The sequence below is a fragment of the Mustela nivalis genome (genome assembly GCF_964662115.1).
Source record: "Mustela nivalis genome assembly, chromosome: 11".
NCBI lineage: Eukaryota > Metazoa > Chordata > Mammalia > Carnivora > Mustelidae > Mustela > Mustela nivalis.
In genome coordinates this window covers 37,031,373-37,038,507 of record NC_139030.1, presented here as the reverse complement: position 1 = coordinate 37,038,507, position 7,135 = coordinate 37,031,373, and positions in this window count along the sequence as shown.

Genomic DNA, 7,135 nt, shown 5'->3' with positions numbered 1-7,135 from the left:
AACCATATTATTTGTTATTCAGAATATATTCTAAGTAAAGAGGTAATGACTATATCTATACACATAAATACATACATGCACTCTTTCTCTCCTTGTGAATACTCTACAAATAGTCCACAAATACTTTGTCACTGAAGGACTGTTTAGCTAATTAATTCTTTTTAATTCATGAAAAAAACCCAAGATATATGCTTCTGGAAATTATTTGTTGATTATATAAACCATAGGTACATGAATCATGTAAAAGTTAATCTCTAATACATGGAAACAATATTTTGGTAATATTATAGTTTATTTTAAAAACAGCTATATTTTAGAGATTTATACTAAAGTGTTTATAGAGAAAATGATCTGTTGTATAGAATTTGCTTCAAAAATGTTCTGGAGTAGGGAGGTAATGAATGGGATTATTGATGAAACCAACTTGTTCATGTTGCTAATAATCTCTTTTTTCCATATGTGTTTGAAAATTTCCTAGTAAAAAGTAAAATACATATGTATTTGAGAAACATATACTTCTACCCTTCATCCTGCACTCATAGGGAAAATTGGTGGAAATGAGATGCAAGTTACATGGTCATGGAACGCTGCCAATATATGTCAGGCTGTGTAAACGTGGGGGCCCTTGTGCCCTAGGTTGTCAAACCTTCCAATCACTCAGTGGTACTAAAGTGCATGCATTTATTTCCAGGAGTGTTTAGCCCATTCTATTTATTTCTTCATCATTAAATCATAATTGCAATAGCACAGGGTACCACAAACTGAGAATCAGGTGAAATGTTCTATGAAAATAAATGCAGAAATTCCCAATCATGTCTTTCTTAATAAAAGCAAAAGGGACACCTAATTACCTATTTTCTTTTAGGAAATAGAGTCATCAACAGGGCTATAGCCTGCTATCCGAACTGCCTACTGATTACTTTGGGTACAAAGCACAGATGGCTTTTTTGCTCTCCGCAAGAAATTTGCCTATACTGCTTTTTTTTTTTTTTTAATTTTAATGAGAAATTCAGGTTTATTCCAATTATCAGATTTTAAGGATGTTAGAAAACACTACCACACGTTAAGTCAAGCCAGTTTTTCTTTTTCCTTCCCTTTTCTTTCTTTCTTTCTTTCTTTCTTTCTTTCTTTCTTTCTTTCTTCTTCTTCTTTTTCTTTTTTTTTTTTTTTTTTTAAGATTTTATTTATTTGACAGACAGAGATCACAAGCAGACAGAGAGGCAGGCAGAGAAAGAGGAGGAAGCAGGCTCCCTGAGAAGCAGAGAGCCCGATGCGGGGCTCGATCCCAGAACCCTGGGATCATGACCTGAGGCAAAGGCAGAGGCTTTAACCCACTGAGCCACTCAGGCACCCCTTCTTCTTCTTTTTTTTAAAGATTTTATTTATTTATTTGACAGACAGAGATCACAAGTAGGCAGAGAGACAGGCAGAGAGAGAGGAAGAGAAGCAGGCTCCCTGCTGAGCAGAGACCCCCGATGTAGGGCTCAATCCCAGGACCCTGCGACCATGACCTGAGCCGGAGGCAGAGGATTTAACCGACTGAGCCACCCAGGTGCCCAAGTCAAGCCAGTTTTTCACCTTGAGGTCTGTGCCCAGCTGAAGCTCTAAGTAATATTCATTTGATAGTATGGTTTCCTTATTAAGGGAGTGAGATACTGCTCTTTTTGATGTTGTTTTTTTTTTTTTTAGATTTTATTTATTTACTTGACAGAGAATAATCACAAGTAGACGGAGAGGCAGGCAGAGAGAGAGGAAGGGAAGCAGGCTCCCTGCTGAGCAGAGAGCCCGACTCGGGACTCTATCCCAGGACTCTGAGATCATGACCTGAGCTGAAGGCAGCGGCTTAACCCACTGAGCCACCCAGGCGCCCCTTTGATGTTGTTTTTTAGCACACTAAGTTTTAATCCCTGGTACCTAATTTTTTTCTTTCAGAGACCCCCTTAGACTGACCAGGTATAGAAAACCACAGGTATTTGTAAAATGCAGTTAAATATGTATACATATTTTTGAGTCATAAAAATATTGTATTTAAAGACATGTTTACTAAAATGTATTTCATTTACAAAGTTTAAACTTTATTTAGTTGATCAGGAACTTGTTTTACATTGAACATTATTAGAAAATCAATTTTCCAACTAGAACTCTTCATCTAAAATGTCACAGGGACTGAGAATTATGAAAAGGAAACTTTCCATATTCTTTTACATCTTGGGTTTTTCACTTGCTTTCTCTTTGTCTGAAACCCTGTTTTCATCTCTGCTTTGCCAGGGGGTGAATTCCTGTCCATCCTTCAAGGGCTGGCTCCTCTCAAGTCACCTGCTTTCTGATGTCTTCCCCCCACACCAAATGGCCTTTGCACTCAGAATGTCTTCACTATTATTCTTACCTCATTGTGTTGTAATCGCTGTTTTCCCATTTTTCTTCTCTAGTAGATTATAAGCTCCTGGAAGGCAGAAATTTAGTAACATTTATTAAATTGCTGGGTTGAGTTTTGTGTTCAGCAAGCTGGTGAAATAATGGGGAGATCCCAAATAATAAACACAAAAAAGTAAGACTATGTCAGGGTTGAGGGAAAGGCTAAGTGTGAAAAAAAAAAAATGACCATTCTCCCAAAGTAATTGCTAAATATCACTTGTTTGGGGGGGGGGGGAGAGGGAAGATTATATCATCTTGAGAAGAGCCAATGGCAAGAATATTTGTGCTCCATTGTCACCTGCAGTTGGAAAATTGCATGATAGTTTACATTCACTACAAAACTCAGACTCCTTCGAAAGATAAGTTGATTTTCTTCTTTGCAAAAAGAAACAAGTACTTTAGTACTTTGTGCAGGAATAGAAAAATGATTCATGTTCACAACATGAAAATATGCTAGGAAAGAAGATTTTATAGATAAACCACAATCCTACACTAAGCCCAAGCCTCCCAAGTGCTACGACTGGGTGAAGGGTAACATGCTCTCTCTGTATTGGATATAGTAGAGTTGATGAGTTCCAGTGGCATCATAAACAACAAAACGCAAGTTCCTATTATTGACATGAATTTGTAATTGAATTTTCCGAGACAGTGATGTAATGTAGGAAAGAGAACAAGGATAAAGTGTTTCAAATATAACAGCGATTGAACAAGTTAGAAACATTGGTAGAGGAAATATTAATCCTGGCTAGTTTTCAAGAATCTCAAGATAGCAGAATTCCTCACTTGCATAATTTAACAGTGAGAGAGAAATGTTTAATACCATCCTTGGACAGAGGGCTAGTCAGCAAGGAGGACATGGGATAACTTCTTATATTTTAAATAAATAAAATGACTGATATTGCTGAAAGCTATAGGTAAAGATTTTTTTTAAAGAGTGCTAAATTAAAGCTTTGGAAAAAATAACAATTAAACCCAGCTCATAGGTAAGAGAACTAAACAAATAAGTCTCCAATCCTGAGACCCTTCTTTCATGTTAAGTTGTCTTCAGTATAATTTTGTGTTAGTCAGCATCAGTTGCCAAAAGGATTTATAGGTTTGTCGACTCATGAAATTCTTTTACCAAAGTATGAGCTGAGGATGCTGTGAGACCAGTGAGTCTGTTTGTGTGAACGACCTTTGGATTTCTAATGTTAAAGTTCAGTATTTGTTGTGGGACCTGGAATAGACACTGGTGGGAATTTTACTGTTTTATCTCAATATACCGGTAGCAAAACAGAGAAACACTTGGTTAGACGAGACGCAATCGAACTCTATTAGTTCTACAATATCAAGTGCTTTTTAGTGGACCCTCAAGGCTTTGAATGGGGGTGCTCTAACATTTTTCATCAGTGTTGGATGTAGGTTTTTTCTGACATTGGGAGTTAACGTTGTAATCTTAGCTACTTTCCTTGGAGCTTAGAATTTGAGTCTGTTTCCAGATACAGCCAGCAGATGGAGCAATTTACTTTATTTATACTCTTCATGGGTTACAAAAAGTCGTTAGACTCCTTTATAAATATATATATGTATGTATACGCATACACACATATGCAAATTTAACTGTATGTACAAATTTAACTGTATGTTTCAAAACTTTTCATATATTCGGAGACAACATATCCAACTTAATTTGTTTCATTTTAGAATAACAGCATTTATTTGCTAGGGTTTTAATCCAGACTTGTCTTTACAAATGTTTGTAGACATTTGTAAAAGGAAGACATGAGAGGAGAGCTTTAGTTGGGGCAAGTACACCACTTCTTTTTCATCAGTTTCCTTCTGTAATTCATAATCACACATCCTGCAAGATGAGAGTGAGGCTGGTTTTGATGTGCCCATGGAATTCAGCAATACTTAGCTGTAATTTTGACAGTCCTGTAATAACAAACTCGACAATTCTGATTTGGGTAACAGACTCCAACAGAGCTTTCAAGTTGAAATTTATGGAATCATTGCAGGTACTAGACTATCCATCTTGTAGCTTGTCAATAGCGGTTGATTTCCTGTAGGAGATAACTAATAACTTTATAGAATTCAGGGATGTAATAGAATGATATTGTCCCCTGGAGGTCACATTTACCAACCAAAGGGTAATAACTTTTATTACAAGCATGAAACAGTCTATAAATGTTTCATTAAATCCTTAAAAATGTGCAGTTATTCACCTCTCTGCCTCTTTGTGATTTCTGGCTAGCACAGTGAGACGGACATAGTGTTTCTGGGAACCTGGGGAAAATGCGATTGTGGCAAATTATCACCTGGACTATTTCATAGTGGGATTATCTGAAAACGTGTGGATTTTAGTAAGAGTCTTCTCAGAAAATTTCATTATTATTTTAAACGCCAGGCCCTGCTTCGAAGTTCTGCCTTGATCTTTCCCTTTTCCAACATGTTCCTACTGATTTGTCCCGCTTTAGGCAGCAGGCGAAGTTGGGGGAGAGACATTGCATTTTCTGGCAATTTCAGTCGATTCAAAAGCATTTAGGAAGCATCTGTCTGTGCAGGGCGCTGGTGTGGTGCTGAGCTGATTGAGTTAAAAAAGACATAGACAATGTCCTTGAGGCAGAGAAGCTGCCAATCGCTGACTCCAGGGAGAAGTATTTTTATTTCTTCAATATGGGCAAAGTTGCTGTGGAGGAGGTTGTGTGTATGTCTGAACAGGTAGAGGATGGTCAAATCATCCCTGTCATTCCAGAGAACAGACCAAAATTTCACTTTATCTGACAGCAAGGAAGCACAGTTTCCATTTTCTGAGCAATTAGAATTATAGAATACTTAAAAACAAAGTACAGTTTTGACTTTCAGGTTAACATTGTAACTAACAAAATATTGCAAAATCGAAGTCCCTCCGGGGTTCAATTTAATGGATAGAGAATAGAATTTGAAAAGGTAATAAAACAGATTCTCACACAAAAGGTGCTCAGATTTTGCATCTGAATTAACACTCTGCTGCTATCCCCCAGAGCACCTTTTTTCTTCTTGAGCCCTGAAAAAGGACCTTGGCCTTTTGCTCTTCACTTCTCGTTAGCATCATCACTGCATAATATGTCATCCATGTAACACTTGTGCATTAGAAGTGAGCGTGAGGATATTTTGGGTTTGACCCATTTACTTGGAGGAAATGTTCTATTCTAGTTTCTTTGGTTGCAAGGAAGAGGAACCTAGTCAAATGGTTTGAGAAAAAAATAAAACTTACATAAAAAGAGAAGAATCTCATGGATATAAAATACAGAAACAATAACCAGGTCTTATAGCCAGTGGCAGAGTGTTATTTTCTTTACCCAATTCTTATATCAATTACTTTTAATAAGTGGCCCAAGGCGAACTTGAAGAGGTCAGGTGAGGTCAACCACAGCCCGATCATGTAAGGCCTTGAGGACATGGTTAAGGGATAATCCTGTGATCAGACATGACAAAACCCTCAACTGAACTGAGCTGATTGAATTCTCTCTCAAAAATTTGACCCAAGACACCAGTGAGTTAGTGACGGCTCTGGAAATACTGATGATAATATGTAATACTTGCCAGGAGCTTAGCATATACCAGCTCTTGACTTAAGCTTTTCTTTGGTTCTAAGTCATTCATCCCCACAACTACATGATGTGATGTGGGTCAGTGTCATCCCCATTTACAGATGAAGCACCTGAGGGACTGAAAAGCAAAAGAACTTGCACAAGTTGATAAAGATGTAGTACAGCTGTAGTAAAGGCTATAGTAAAGCTGGTTCATAAAGGATGTAGTGAAGTAATCCAGACAATCTGACTCCAGAACCTATACTCCTAACCAATGCATGACTTGGCCTACCAAGGGACTTTGATTAGTGCAAACCAAAGAGTGGGTTCTGTGGTAAGCTAAAACTACACGTGAATCGAAGTTAGAGGGGTCAGGGAACCTAGAAATAGTGAGTGAGCAGAAAGAGCAAGGATGTGGAGAAGAACATGGTGCAGCTGTTCATGGAGCTAGCCCCACTGTCTAGACAAGCAAGGCCTAGTATATAGCAGATATGTTCTAAGTATGCGCTGAATAGCAAATGAATGTTTTCAGCAGGGTCTGTGGGTGTGACATATGTTAGGGTCCGTGATCAAAGGAGTGAGACTGATACAAAGCGAAGGTCAAGCAAAGCTTTATTTCGCGCCAAGCATCGAGAATCAAACTAACCGGTCGGGGCTGCCTCTTAAAGAGAGATCGACCCCTTCCAACCTCACAGACTAACATTTATAGAGCAAAGGCCGTGTGGTTGAGCCTGGCCACACACAGGTGGCCAATGAGATTGTAACACACAGAGAAAGTTGCATAGTCATGCTAGGTCACACATAGGTGGCCAGTTGAATTACAATTCATCCTATAGCAGCTATTTGAACTAGCCTGTCACCTTGGTCAGAATTGGCGCCCAAAAGGCGGGTTTCACATTCTTTAGGGAGATAGTGATTGGATATCTCCACCTGGCTTGACTCATCCTTGCATTCAGGCTCTGTTATCTCCACCTGATCTGACCCGCCCTTATATTTGGGCTCTGTTATCAGGGACTAATCGACCATATTTTACTGCATAAACAACAAAATGGCTGCTTAATCCGACATGGAATCTCTCTGGCTAAATAGGCCCTTACAACATACACCCTGAGAAGTTTGTATGTGCAAAAAAGTTATCTCCAAATAACTTATTTTCATCTCTTTATTTT